Consider the following 16708-nt stretch of genomic DNA (forward strand, 5'->3'; position numbering starts at 1 on the left):
TCTCAGACCACAATGGATTAAAACTAGAAATTAATAACAAGTGAAACTCTGGAAACTATACAAACACATGGAAATTAAACAGCCTTCTACTTAATGACATATGGGCCCAAGAAGAAATCAAGCAGGAAATCAAAAAATTACTTGAAACTAATGAAAACAATGATACATCATACCAAAACCTGTGGGATACTGCAAAAGCAGTATTAAGGGGGAAGTTTATTGCATTAAATGCTCACCTCAGAAGAATGGAAAGATGGCAAGTGAACAACCAAACACTTCACCTTCAAGAACTAGAAAACCAAGAACAATCCAAACCTAAAGTTAGCAGACGGAAAGAAATCATTAAGATCGGAGCAGAACTGAATGAAATTGAAATCCAAAAAACAATACAAAAGATCAATGAATCAAAAAGTTCGTTTTTTGGAAAGATAAATAAAATTGACAAACCATTAGCATGGCTAAAAAAAAAAAAAAAAGAAGAGAGAAGATTCAAATAACAAAAATTAGAAATGAAAAAGGCGATATTACAACTGATTCATCTGAAATACAAGGAATCATTCAAGACTACTATAAACAACTATACGCCAACAAATTTGAAAATCTGGAGGAAATGGATAAATTTCTGGACACAAACAAGCTCCCAAAACTGAACCATGAAGACGTAGAAAATTTGAACAGACCAATAACAATAAAGGAGATTGAAGCTGTTATCAGAAGGCTCCCAACAAAGAAAAGCCCAGGACCAGATGGATTCACAGCAGAATTTTACCAAACATTCAAAGAGGAATTGACACTGATTCTTTACAAACTATTCCAAAAGATTGAAACAGACACAAATCTCCCAAACTCATTCTATGAAGAAAACATCATCCTGATACCAAAACCAGGTACAGATATAACCAAAAAAGAAAACCACAGGCCAATATCCTTGATGAATATAGATGCAAAAATCCTCACTAAAATACTAGCAAACAGAATACAGCAACACATACGTAAAATTATTCACCACGATCAAGTGGGACTCATCCCAGGGATGCAAGGTTGGTTCAACACACGCAAATCAATAAATGTGATACACCATATTAATAAAGTCAAACACAAGGACCATATGATCATCTCTATAGGTGCTGAAAAAGCATTTGATAAAGTTCAGCACTCATTCATGACAAAGACCCTCTATAAGTTAGGTACACATGGAAAATATCTCAACATAATTAAAGCCATATATGACAAACTCACTGCCAATATCATCCTGAATGGGGAAAAGCTGAAAGCTTTCCCATTAAGAAAAGGAACTAGACAAGGATGCCCACTCTCACCACTCCTATTCAACATAGTGTTGGAAGTACTAGCCAGAGCAATCAGAGAAGAGAAGGAAATAAAGGGCATACATATTGGAAAAGATGAAGTCAAACTGTCCCTGTTTGCGGATGACATGATCCTATATATTGAACAGCCTAAAACCTCTACAAAAAAAACTCTTGGAATTAATGAATGATTTCAGCATAGTAGCAGGATACAAAATCAACACACAAAAATCAGTAGCATTTCTTTTCTCCAATAGTGAACATGCAGAACGAGAAATCAAGAAAACCTGCCCATTTACAATAGCCACCAAAAAAAATAAAATACTTAGGAATCGAGTTAACCAAGGATGTGAAAAATCTCTATAATGAGAACTACAAACCACTGCTGAGAGAAATTAGAGAGGATTCAAGAAGATGGAAAGATATCCCATGCTCTTGGATTGGAAGAATCAACATAGTGAAAATGTCCATACTACCCAAAGTGATATACAAATTCAATGCAATCCCCATCAAAATTTCAAAGACATTTTTCTCAGAAATGGAAAGAACTATCCACACATTTATATGGAATAACAAAAGACCACACGTAGCCAAAGCAATACTGAGCAAAAAAAATAAAGCTGAAGGCATAACACTACCTGACTTTAAGCTATACTACAAAGCTATAATAACCAAAACGGTATGGTACTGGCATAAAAACAGACACACCGATCAATGGAATAGAATAGAGAATCCAGAAATCAACCCACACACTTACTGCCATCTGATCTTTGACAAAGGCACCAAGCCTATTCACTGGGGAAGGGACTGCCTCTTCAGCAAATGGTGCTGGGATAACTGGATATCCATATGCAGGAGAATGAAACTAGACCTATACCTCTCACCATATACTAAAATCAACTCAAAATGGATTAAAGATTTAAATATACACCCTGAAACAATAAAACTCCTTAAAGAAAACAAAGGGGAAACACTTCAGGAAGTAGGAGTGGGTACAAACTTCATGAATATGACCCCAAAAGCACGGGCAACCAAAGGAAAAAGAAACAAATGGGATTATATCAAACTAAAAAGCTTCTGCACAGCAAAAGAAACAATTAACAGAGTTAAAAGACAACCAACAGAGTGGGAGAAAATATTTGCAAAATATACATCTAACAAAGGATTAATATCCAGAATATATAAGGAACTCAAACAACTTTACAAGAAAAAAAGAAGCAACCCAATTAAAAAATGGGCAAAATAGCTAGGTAGGCATTTCTCTAAGGAAGATATACAAATGGCCAACAGACATATGAAAAAATGCTCAACATCACTCAGCATCCGGGAAATGCAAATCAAAACTACACTGAGATACCATCTAACCCCAGTTAGGATGGCTAAAATCCAAAAGACTCTGAACGATAAATGCTGGCGAGGTTGCGGAGAAAAAGGAACTCTCATACATTGTTGGTGGGACTGCAAAATGGTGCAGCCTCTACGGAAAATGCTATGGAGGTTCCTCAAACAATTGCAGATAGATCTACCATATGACCCAGCTATCCCACTGCTGGGAATATACCCAGAGGAATGGAAATCATCAAGTCGAAGGTATACCTGTTCCCCAGTGTTCATTGCAGCACTCTACAATAGCCAGGTGTTGGAACCAGCCCAAATGTCCATCATCAGATGAGTGGATACGGAAAATGTGGTACATCTACACAATGGAATACTACTCAGCTATAAAAATGAATGAAATACTGCCATTTGCAACAACATGGATGGACCTTGAGAGAATTATATTAAGTGAAACAAGTCAGGCACAGAAAGAGAAATACCACATGTTCTCACTTATTGGTGGTAGCTAAAAATTAATATATAAATTCACACACACACACACACACAAAAAAAAAAAAAAAAAAAAACGGGGTGGGGGAAGAAGATATAACAACCACAATTACTTGAAGTTGATACGACAAGCAAACAGAAAGGACATTGTTTGGGGGGGAGGGTGGAGAGGGAGGAGGGAGGGAGGTTTTGGTAAGGGGCAACAATAATCAACCACAATGTATATCGACAAAATAAAAGTTAAAAAAAAATGCAGAAAACCAAGACGTCAGGTTAATTCAAGTCTTTTTATCAAATTCTGCTAGAATAACTAAATATCTGCATGGTAGAAAAATAAAATCTAAAAAAAAAAAATAGAAAATCTCAAATCTCAATCCCCTTCCTAATTACACACACCCACACCCACACACACGTACACACATTCAATTGATGAGACACCTAAACATATAAATCTCATAGAAAAAAATATGAGAGAATATATTTGCAATTTTGTGAAAGCAAAGGTTTCTTTAAACAGACCCCCAAAAGCACTAACCATAAAAGAAAAAAATTAATGAATTACACTTAAAATTAAAAATTTCTGTTTATCAAAAGTGATCATTAAAAATGACATATATATCTAACCAGAACAACATGTATTTAATGTAGGTGAAGGACTCATAAAAACATTCTGTAAAGACAAAGAAAGTCATTAAAAATGGCCAAATGATCTGAACAGATACATCATGGAAGATATTACAAATGGCCAATAAATTCATGAAAAGGTGCTCAACATTTTTTATTAATTTAAAAAAATAAAATCTAACAACACCAAATATTTATGAGGATATAGAGAAACCAGAATTCTCCCGCATTGCTGTTGAGCATGTAAAATGATGTACCCATTTTGGAGAATTGTTTGGTGTTTTTTTAACAAAGTTAAACATACATCTGTCTTATGAGCCAGCAATTTCTTTCCTATGTATTTACCCAAGAGAAACAAAAACTTATGTTCACAAAAAGAAAGGTATAAAAATGTTTTTAGCAGACTTAGTCATGACAGCTAAAAACTGAAAACAATCCAAACGCCCATCAAAACAAAAGTAATAAACAATGTGCAGGTTATTCAAACAATGGAATATTAGACAGCAATTAAAAAAAAAAACTACTGATGCAACAATAAGGGTGAATCCAAATATATATATATATATATATATTGAGCAGAAGAAGCCAGACACAAAACTGTACATAGTTTGTGAGTTCATTTATCTGAAATCCAAGAACAGCCTAAGGTAACTGTGGCTAGAAAACAGAAATTGAGGGGAGAAGGCAGTGGAGGTTAGGGGAAATGAAATGTTTTAGAAGGGGGCACAAGGGTGCTCTGTACAGTAATGGAAATGTTCCATATCTTGTTTGAGAAAGTAGTTTCATAGATGTATGCAATTGTTAAAACCCAATGAACTGAATCCCAAAATATGTGATGTGCATTTTATGTGTATTAATTATATGACAATAAAATATATAAAGATGGAGGAAGAGGAGGAGGCAAAGGAGGAGGTGGGAAAAAAGAAGGAGACAGAGGAGGAAGAAGGTGACAGCTTGTGTCTGTCCCTCACTGCAGATCTATTAAATATGAAACGCTGAGGGTGGGAGCCAGGCATCTATGTGTTATACAAGCTTCAAAAGGAATTCTGCTGAACTCTAGGGTCTTGACAAGTACTGTCTTCATCACTGCTTCTACAACTGTAGAAATACTGGTTTCAAGTGGGAGTAGATCAAACAGGACCTCCTGGGCCTCAGACTTTTCCTTCAGAAATCCCCCAGCCTCGGGTCTCCTGAAGCACTTTCTATAAAATCATTTATCAGATCCTCATCATTTTTTACCCTGATCTGCAGATTATCATTTAAAAGGCATATCCTACCTCCTCTGTGGATTATAAACCCATTAAGCTGCAGTTCTCTCTTACGTATCTTTGTTGAGTCCCCACAAATGTTGCTGTGATAAGGTTTCTGGGGAGCACTTTCCTTTGTTAACTCCCTCTGCCGTGAAGCTTGTACTTACAGCATTGCTCTAGAAGCAGTGACAGTCCCTTAAATATCTGAAACACCCATGGTCAGAGCACTTCCATCAGAGGGAAAGCCTAGCTAGGCAAAGAAAGCTTAGGAGCCATCCAGCCCAAGCCTTGGAAAGAGTCAGCAGAATTGCCAGGGAGAGCAGAGGGCAGCAAAGGGCCCAGCCCAAGGCCCCAGAAGTGTGAGGTGATCCTGGACTTTTCTAAGAAAGCTCATAAAGCGGGGAGCTTAGGATAGCATGTCAGACCATTCTTCTCAACATGACTGACCCAGGCCCAGCACTTCACTCAAGCAAATGGGTATAATTCCACTTCCACAAAACCTTTTCCCAAAAATCTATCAGGAGGCCTTCCTTGTACCAGGTCTTAAATTAAGTAAAACAAAGGGTTCAGTTGCCTCTAGCCAGATTTCTGAAAAGAAAGTGACATTACCAGCAATGACAGTGAAAACAAGACATCTTATGAAACCTGAACATGGTTTTGCCACATTTTCTATTGAAAGGCAATCATGCAAACTCCAAACACCGAGATCTAAGATTTTGTACAGCTGGAATTAAGAGCTGAGTCACTCATTCCATTGGTTGCACGGGCACAGTTCCACTGAGAATAACACAAGTGTGCTTTGTCCATGTATTTCATCCATGGGTAGCAAAGTCAATAGTTGTCAAAAAGTTTTGAGAGCCTATTATATGTCAGGCGTCTATGAAGCAATGTATGTGAATAATCGTACTTAATATTCACAGCAAACTAATAATGGGACAGAGACTGTTATAATTGCCATTTTACAGATGTGAAAACTGAGACTGAGAACTTAAATAATGGACCCAATGTCATCTAGCTAAGAAATAGCCAAGCCCTATTAAGACCCAAGCGGTTTTACCCCATGAGTCATTTATTTCTTCAACAAATTTACTCAGTGTCTAAATATTTATTAAACACTATATGTCAGACACTGGTCTAGGCACAGGAATATAATGACAAATCAAAGTCCCTACCCTCATGGAGCTTACATTCTAGTGGAAAGGACAGAAAATGAATGAATAAAAATACGTATAATGTAATGAGCACTGATAAGGATTAAAAAGCGATGATATGTTTTGGAGTGCAGATAAGATGATCTCAAAGGCTTCTTTGCAGAGGTGTCTTTGTAGTGAGACCCCACCAAATAAATGTAGGAAGACATCCAGGCACACATTTGCAAGGAAAAAAATCCCAGGTGGTGGCAGATGCTTGAAGTGAGTGCTTGTCATATTAAAAGGATAGGAAGGGGGCAAGGGGGACTAAAGATGGTAAGCTAAGGAAGAAGTGGTAGGAAGTGTACAAAAAAGGTTCCTGGGGTGTATCTTGGAGGACAATATGGAATATTTTGTCGTGAGATGGGAGGGGCATGGTCTGCCAGCTATGGGGTCAGACTTGGGAGAGGTTCAGGGAGAAGAACTCAGGAAGATCAGTCAAGAGACCACAAGAATACAAACTGGAGATGATGGTAGAGTCAGAAATAGCGAAAAGTGGCTGCATTTAGATATACTTTGCATACAGGGCCATAGGATTTGCTTATGGATGGCATGTGGAGTGTGAGTCAACTGTTACAGTGTACCCTCTCTATGTACTCACCAAAGGGGAGTGAAAATTAGTATTTTCACCTTCTGGTAAAAGGGAATGAGAATCGAGTGAAAGCCCCTCACTAGAGAGCAGTGAGCTGCTATCTCTAGAAAAACCAATAAACAAGTAGCTTTCCTGATACTGGGGTCTTAGTTTGGTAAGAAGGAAACACCAGGCAATTACAGCACAAGGAAAATTAGACAAAGTGTCAGAAGAAGTGGGCTTAATTCCTGATGCAACCGTAAAGAGAGTGTGACCCCAGGAAGACACTTAAGCTCTCTGGTTTCATTTGCTTTAAGCGTAAAAGGCCATTAAAAATTCACGCCCTCATGAGGTTGTTGGGAAGTTCGAATGAAGTAGATGAAAGTATCCTAAAAATTCTCAAGTCTGGCATACCTGCAATACATAATAAGAATTATATTTTCCCAGATTTAGCGTCTAAGCAATGTTAGTGGAGTCAACTCCTGTCATATATACTTCATAATCTGAATTTTAATATATATGTGATTGGAACTTGTCTAGAAGATGACACATTTCCCTTTCAGCTACAGGGAAAAAAAATGGCATACTGATGTTTCCCCATGCACATGTAACTTTTTCTCCTTTTCGAAACCAGGCCGGTTGCTCTGTGTTCTAATATCAGCCCTGTTAGCTACATTTTCTTTGTAGCATGCAGTTGTTTTTTCTTATATCAGAAACACAGTTGGAAACCCCAAAATAAATAAAACTTCAATGAAAAAGAAAATAAGATAAACAAAAGACATAAAATATTTAAGCTTTAAAAGTCAATTCAGAAGTTTTAAAACAATTTGAGGAACTGCAGCCTCATTATTCAACAAACATCGGGGCTAGGTAAATACACAGTGAGCACACACTAGACAATTTAGAGGAATGTTCACTCAAGCAGGAATCTGAGTATTTCCTAATTTACAAAACTGAACTTGAATCCTAATGTGTAAACCCATTAAGGTATCAGATACTATTCACTTTCCATTTCCCAAGTAACTGGCTTGCATAGAATTTTTAGGAAATCTACACCAGCACATAAGGGAGGTCAAGTGGAGTGACTTCCTCATCCATAATTCTCAATGATGTACACCTCCTATTAGGACTTAGACCTATAAACAGTTGTCTACATATTTGGGGTGCATCAATGTAATTATCCTAAAATTTAAAGGGATGGAGATAATTATCTTGGACCCTGAACCATTAGACTTGCTATTTGTATCTGAACAACTAGGTGGAGAAGTATCTAGCAGAGAAAAAGGAAGTGAGTTTTACTGGCTGCTATTAAAACCAAGTAACAGGTAAGGACCAGATAGAGCCCCTAACTTCAGAACCACAATACAAAAGCAACTTCTCTACGTCTTTCCTGCTCCTACCTATGTTGCTCATTTCTGTTCATTTTCCACACTACCTCATTAGCCTCCTCCATCTGCCTTCCTGGTTGTTTCACTGCCATGGGTTATGCCACACACATACACAGATGCTGCTACAGGTTAAATGTGTCCCTCAAACGTTCATGTATTGGAAACATAATCTCCACTGTAACAGTGTTGAGAAGGTGGGGAATCCTATTATGGTAATTGAAATGTGGGGCCTTTCAGAGGTGATAAGATCATGAGAGGACTGTACCTTCATCAATGGATTGATCCATTAATGGAGTAATGGATTTATGGTTTAATGGGTGGTAATGAGGCATGGTTCTGATGGCTGTACAAGGAGAGCAGGTGAGCAGGTTAGCCCTCTTGCTCAGCCCATTCTCACCATGTGACACCCTTTGTCACTGTAGTATCACCACCAAGAACGAAGACTTCACCAGATGTGCCCCCTGGACTGTGGACTTCCCAGCCTCCAGAACTGTAAGAAATAAATTTCATTTCTTTACAAATTACCCAGTTTCAGGTATTCTGTCATAAGCAACAGAAATGGACTAATACATACACATACTCACACACACAACATGACTGCCACTGTGTCAGGGACTGAGGGGAAGAAACTTTAGAACTTCAAATAAGTTCTGGTTTCAGGTACAAAAGAACTGTGGAAAAGAGCTTACTCCACGAACACATTCCCACTGGTAAGAGTGTAGCAGAGAGCACCAGTGCTCACCGTATCCATGTGCTCCTCTGCATTTCCAGACTCCCCGGTGGTTAGAATGGACCACATGATGGAACTGTGGCCAATGTAAAGTGGGCATAGGAGCTATGTGTTGTATGTCCAGCCTGTTCCTGGAGCCTCTGCTCAGTCTTCCATGTTGCTCCTTTAGCAGCTGGAATTGAAATACTCTGAGATGATACTGCAACCTGAGTTTCTTGTTGTAGAAAAGCTGCCCAGCTCCCACAGGATTGTGTGTGAACAGAAATAAACGTTTATCTTGTACGTATACTGAGATTTTGCATTTCTTTCTTTTAGTAGGTTGTGTTAATTACCCTAAGACAAAAAGCTTTTGATGACAAATTGGATGTTGTCTTGAGGTGTTAGAGCCAGAGGCAAGTGCTGAAGCATATGAATCTAGTGCAAACTCAAACAGTTCAGGATGTGACACTCCACCAGATGTGAGTTCCATGGTGGGAGTTGGAAGTTGACCTGCTTCTAATGGTGCTACCCACACTCCTACAAACCAATGCCTCCGATTGCCTTAATTGCTCCATTTACCTTAACTTACACATTTTGGTTAACAAGCCTCTTTTAAAAATCAAAAATTACAGAAAAATTGTTGGTTTTCCACAACGTAATGTGATTTGGTTGGTTCTGATTGATTTGTTCTCAGCACCTATCTGAGAGCAAACGTACTGAGAAAATTGGAAATTGAGAGATGAAGGGTAGATTCTTAAAAATAGCATGGGGAAGGTGAGTGGGGTACCTGAGTATGAGTCCCTTAGGGAAGGTTAAGGGTGTGCCAGAACTGCAGAGGGGCCCAGAGTGGGGCAGAGAGCACAGAGAAGGTTGGAGAAGGACACCAGGGCAAATCTCACAGTTTTAAATCTTTGCTTAGGGCCATGTCTAGGAAATAGGGAAAGCCATTCTTCCACCCAACTTTAAAGGCTGTTAGATTCTCATTCCCAGGTGGTCTGACAACACATACTGCCATTCCACTACATGAACTGAGTAACCTATTGTGGGTTAGCCTGACACGCTCATCCTCAATCAATACACTGTCTGTATGAGACAATACTTCCCAAATTCCAAACAAACAGTTAAGGAATACAACCAATACAACCTCTTCATAACATTTGAGATTGCTTGTGCATAGTGCCAATACATACACTTTCTTGCCACCACCAAGACTAAATGGCATGTCATCACTGCACATATTTTTGAATGCTCTTTTAAAAGTTTATGATTTTTTTTTCCTTCCTTTGGCTACCTCTAGAATATTTATTTTAACCTGATTTTATCTAGTTGGACATATTTTAAAACTTAAATTTTAGATAAATGCATTATGGAGAAAAATTCTCGTATCAAGAATCAGAAAGTTATATAGTTTAGCAAAAAAAATAAATAAATAAACAACTGTTGATGTGTAGCAAATACCTGATGGAGTAGAAAGAGCTTATCCTTTAAGAGAGGAAGAGCCATGGCCAAAATCTCTCTAAGGAGAGCTGCTAACAGAAGCAGAATAGAGTGTAAATGTTCTCTGGAAGTTTCTGAGAGGAGTCAGGTAATGCACTGCTGAGGGGGGCAAGTGGGTGATTGGGTCTCAATAAGTAGAAGGCTGCATGCACACTTAAGTGACTGGAGAAAGCTTCTTCTTCTGCAGCACTTTCATCCAGGAACACCAGCAAGCGCAGCTTTCTGTGACTGAAATCAAGTCTATACAAAAAGGTAGAGAAACGTTGCGGGAGGTGGCAATGTTGACGTGGGGGATCGCTTTTTCAAATCCTTCCATCCCATCCCAGTGCTACAGATATGTCATAACAATAACAAGGATCTTGTCTCCTTACTGGCAGGAACTTAAGTCTTGGTGAACACACACCTTTGAGAGAGTCCTTCAAGCCAAGAGCTTCTAAGTACCAAGCTCATCTGCACAAAGGCAGGTCTGGCCCTCAGCAGTCAGTCGATTCTGCTCCTCCAGCACATCCTTCTACCACCATCCATCTCCCTTGAGCCTGACATAGACTCATTACTTCTCCAGCTTAACTGTGAAGCACTCAGAAACCTCAGGGCATCTGAGGTTCTGCACTGAAACGTCACTATATTTGGGGAAAATTTGTCATGTACAAATATAGTCAAATATGGACAATATACTAAAAGAGCCAACCAAGGAAGGTTATCAGACAGAGTTTTACAAGTGCCCTATGAGTGAACTCATGTTCCTGAAACCTGACACTTGACTGAGTTCTCTATATGCCAGTTTCAGCTTCTTCCCTGGAATACAGCTTTAAGAACACCCGAGAAAGATTTCTGGACTTGTCTTTGTGCCTGGGACTCTGCTTCTCAGAATAAGCCTTTTCTTTCAAGCATGATATTGATGGGGTAACTTAATGTCTCTCTATTACTGCCTTTGGAATTAAAACTTTCATATCCCTGGTCTCATTTATTCAGAATCCTAGTCTCTGACAAGTTATTCTGCAAATGAGTTATTCTCATACCTGCATTTATCCAGTTGAAATCCACACATCTTCTGAATGTTATTTCAATTAAGCTAAATTAATTAGATAGGCATTAATTGTTTACTGCATACCAGGGACTGATTTAGGAGTGTGGAGGAGTATAAAAAAGCCCATCTATGACCTCAAATAGTTTACATTTGCAGTGACCAGATAGTCGGTAAGCAAATAATTTACTAGCATAGATTAGCCTGAAATGGTCAATGTACTCCAAAAATATTTGTTGAATGAGTGAACAAAGAGCAAATAACTGCTTGAATGAGCAACCTGATAACAGGGATAGCAAAAAAAGTACTTAATGTCTTGTTATCACAGGATGGGTAAACAAAGTTATCTGGAATTAAGAAGTACATTCCATTTGCATGACACACCTTTCTACCCCAGGAAGTAACTGAATCCTTCATGGCTACCTCTGTATGTTTGGACTTAAAACTGAATGCAGAAAAGTCACATTGGCCCCTCATTTGGCACAGTCCTCCACCCTCTGTCTCTGCTGCCTGCTGAGCAAGGCCTTTGGAATCCCTGCCATCTCAGATCACTTTAGGGTTCAAAGAAGTCTCTTTGTAGTACATCAGAAAATTGTAACTATAACTTGAACTAGACAAAATAGTTAAAAGTGTAGTTTACACGGGCACTGCAGGAGCTTAACACCTCTTGGTTACAAAGAGAATATGTTGCATTGGGTAGCATCTCTGGAGATGCTGCCTTCTATCCTCATGCTGACTAAAGTTCAGTGTTCTCTTTCAATAATGTAAATGCTCAGCTCTTTCTTACCCTAGAGAAGTAGTGCTACGTTCTTCAAAGCTGTGGCTTTGTCTTCATACTGACCTGAGTAGAGCATCTCATCTTCTATCTGATTATATTAATTTTCATAAAGTTCAAATTACATTTGATCACCCAATCCTTGACTATAATAAATACACATTTGGGGTTGGACCAGTTGAGTTGGAAGGGCTAGCTAGACACAGGGTATGACAGAACACTTTCCAGTCTGCCTGTCAACATACCTTCCCTCAGTGTATGTCTTCTCTTAGAGGGTTTTCTTAATGTTTTATTTTTGTGGTATTTTTTCATCATTTCTTTAATTTGTTATTCATTTAATTTCCCTTGTTACCTTTTCATTCAAACAGAATTTTTCTATATGCATCCTCTAATTTCTTCATGCTTTGCATTGTTTCTTTCCCTGAGTGTTTTATTTATGATTTTCTTTTTTAGTACAGTTTCTAGGCCTGCTTAACAATTTCCTTCAAACAAGCCAAGAAGCCTCATTCTTTACTTTCATTCTGATATGTCTTCCAAAACCCATTAGCTCTATTTCTAAATCAGTCATCAAAATTAATGAAGGCATCTTGGAGCCTCCCCCAAGGCCTTGTAATCAAGATTTCTACAGCATAATCTGTCTAAACATTTTCCCACATTTTCGGTTGATGAATCACCATGATGGTTTTATGGTTCCATATGAAGGTGCTGTAGTGCTTCTCTTCTAGATTTTCTTATTTGCTTTGAGGACCTTAGGTAAAATCAATTCAACATATTTAAAATGTCAAGCTAAGATCACCCATATGATATGAAATTCCCATATACCAGGAAATGGTCTCTAGACTTTTATGAAAATAAAAACTTCAAACATTTTTGATCTATAGAAAGATTAAGTGGTCACATAACATCTTGGCATCTTGAACAAGTGAGGAATGTTGATTCAAATTGTGCCCCAAGGGAAAGAGGATTAGAATAGATAAAGTAAGGGCCACATTGGGCCAAGCTGCTAAGAAACATCCAATGAACTTGGCAGTGTCTTATGGCCCTGAGGCTGCTCTCTCTCTCTGGGAGCCCTAAACATTGAGCAGAAGTGAGAAGGATATTTGGCATCAGAAAGCACGCCTCACCAGATCCTCTTCTGTTAGCAAGCTTATTAATGACTTACTAGCTCCTTAAATCTTCACCCTACTCTGAAGAAAATAAAAGTATTAAGGATGAGGGAGTTTAAGATACTTTCACCACTCTCTTACTTTCCCCATCTGTGGACTAAGAGGTAACTAGTCAGGTCACAACAATTGCATTTGTAAAATTATAGGAATCACATTGTTCTTTAGAATTCATATGGATTCTGTAATTATTCAAAGAGAAAAATTAATCTAAGCACCAAAAGCTATTTGAACATAAATATATCCATACAAGGAAAAATAAGATGTTTTTATGAATGTTACTATAAGCACAATCTAATGTTTTTTAAGATTATTTTTAATAAAATGGATGGGTAACAATAATCTAAGGTCTTCTTGGGTCTCTCCTTTGACTTGTAGTTCATCCAGATCTCAGAGGCAAGGAGGGAGAGACAAGCAATTCACTCAGATGTGTTCAGATACATATCAATAAAATTAACCAAATTGAGGAGAAGGGTTGCAATACACAGGTAAGGCACCCAAGGAATTAACAATTTCAAGTTTAAAATAGCAAATTAGCTCAGTTTTGGGCGTGAGGTAAGGATGGAGGAGAGCAGACAGACATTATCAGTGTTCACAAACCTGGTTTGCAACACACAGATTAAAAACTGAGCTGAACTGGAATTCACTCTGACTGTGCTGGGAAATGGTTATTATCATATTTATGTGCTGCTTCAAGATTTGCAAAAAATCCTATCACACTAAGCAACACACTGCAGAAAATGTGACGACAAACAACATGATCTACTTTCTTTGTATTCATAATATACCGGCTATTTCATTCTGTTTCCTCCTCTTTCCAATTTAGATAATATTTAAAGGTTGATTCAGCTGACAGGAATCCTCTGCAAAAGTAGCCTGTTTTTTAAAGCTCATGGTCTTTCTTCATAGATTTGTATCTGCTCATCAGGGACATTCCTGGGTTGGTTTGTTTGTTTGTTTTTTGTATTTTATTCCTGGGGGAGCAAAGAATAATTGTGAGAGAAAATACTGCTTTACAAGGAGAAAGAAATTTGATTTCTTCAGAGTTAGACATGTGAGATCAAGAGAACCCAGAATGGGAGAAAATTGCATTGATGCAATAGGAAAGTATACAGGAAACATTTCTAGAGAAGCAAAATGGGGGTGAAGGATGGAGATCACACTACAGACTGGGGAGGAGGATCACAAGTTCGCTCTTGCAATGCCCATGCACCATCAAATGCAGTCAGGAGGAAGGATTCCACCATGCTAATTTTAAAAATGCAGACTCTCACAGGTAAGTTTCTGGATTATTTTTCTATGGCTATTACAGAGATTAGGAATATTTGAACAAACAGAAATTTGGCTATGTCCAGTTCATCCACTTGCCCTAAATTTGTGTCTCCTTGGGGCTAAAACAACCAGGTGAAAAAATACAGTGAATAAATGAATTTAAGTGGTCTCCTGTCAATAACCAGTCTGATCCACAGTTAAAGTGAGTTGGCTAAGGTTTTTTTTTTTTTTTTTTTTTTTTTTTGGTCAAAATTGAAATGGCTACTGATGCTTTTTATTGTGACAAAGTTGTAGTCATGTTTTCTATGTGTTCCCAGCCAAAGTGTTAACCAAATTAAAGAAGATGCAGTAAGGTAAGGCTTGTGGCATTTCTATTGCTGTTCAAAGGACCATGGAGTAAACTATTACATGCAAAAAAAAAAAAGTCAGATAAAAAGGAAAATGCAACATAGAATTGTGAGAATTACCACTGAAGCAAAGTAATCAAGAAATGTTCCTGCATCATGCTAATGTTTACTGTCATCTTATACATGACATTTTCTTTCTACTGGAAAATGGATAATTAAACTGTTACTTCAAAATCAGAACATCTTGGTACTATGTTATTGAGAGACTTTTTTAGAGTGCAAAAAAATGTTGGTTTTTATTCTCATTTCAATTCTTCTCCCTTTGGCTAGAAGATTAAAAAACAGAGCTAGCTATGTCTTCGAGGTAGAGTAAATGTGTGTTTATCATCACATGAGAACTCAAGTGATTGAAACTATTGTGGTCAGAATGAAGGTGGTTAAAAGAGAGAGTGGTTGATTATGTCAGGTTAAAAGAGACAAGAGGAGGCCCAGTCTTGTTCAATTGCAAATGTTCACATATAGTATTGAAAAGAAAACAGTGGGCAAGATCTTTGCTGTGGTTTTTATTAGAAAACATTCAAGATGGAAAAGAAAAGTGGAGATCTGAGAAGTTGTACATGTTTCTTTGGGTTCAGCTTACTAATTTTCAAATATTTTAAATAAATGAACAATCATCTTACAAATATTTATTGAGCATCTTTGATGTTGAGGATGTTGGTAGGTTGTGAAGGCATTTACAAAGTGCCAAATATGTAAATACTTACAAATATTTGATAAGTGGAAAAATATGAACATGTTCTTGTTTTAGTGTAGTACAGTGCACTTCAAATTCAGGTTCTGTAACCAACAAGCAGTATGACCTTGGGTAACTTAATGATTTAGTGACTCAGTTTCCCTCTCTACCTACCTCATAAGGTTTTCATGAGGATTAAGTGAGTGAAAATATACAAAGTAATTGGAAGAAAGCCTCACGCATAGTAGGCACTATACAGGGTTAGCTTACTTTTATTAGAGTGACAGCATGGAAGAGGAGTTTAGAAATTTGATTACACAGAGCCAAAGTGTAAAGGCTGAGTCATATGGGCTAGGAAGAGAGGTACAAAGTAGAGTGAGGACTTGGAAAGGATATTGCAGGTAGTGAAAACAGCTTTTGCCAGGTGCAAAGGTGAAAAGTGTAAACCTCTGATAAGTTTGATATTTCTAGAGCTAAAGAAAGGGGCAAAGGAAGAAATGATAAGAGATTAGGCCAAAAAGACTAGGGCCACATTATGAAAGTCCTTGTATGCCAACTAAGGCACATCTATTTTATCTTGTGTGGATGACGGAGAGATACTAAATAGCTCTAATCAGGGAAATGACGTGATCACATTGGATTTATTTCTGGAAATGAAAAGATTGATTTTAGAATATCTTAACTGGAAGATATTGAGAGACCATATGTCTGTGACTATTTCTGAAGTTAAATGACTATTAAAGGTTAATGTATAAATAAAAAATTAATTCACCAAGTTTAGCTTCTTATCAATAAATGATAATTTAATGCCTTCATCTAAGTGCTTCTTATAGTGAGTCTTCATGGTGAAAGATCCTGGGAACCACTGTGACCATAATTTTGTTCAAATCTAATGAAAAGGTTTAGTAAAATAGAATCTATATGAAAAATAGCAATGCGGACCAAATACCAAGCAGAGTGCTCAATCACTCAATAAAATTCATAGGCCCTCTGCAAAATGTATATCTAAACTCTTTTTGTAGAATATAAAT

The sequence above is a fragment of the Cynocephalus volans genome, chromosome 1 (genome assembly GCF_027409185.1).
Source record: "Cynocephalus volans isolate mCynVol1 chromosome 1, mCynVol1.pri, whole genome shotgun sequence".
In the NCBI taxonomy this organism is placed as follows: domain Eukaryota; kingdom Metazoa; phylum Chordata; class Mammalia; order Dermoptera; family Cynocephalidae; genus Cynocephalus; species Cynocephalus volans.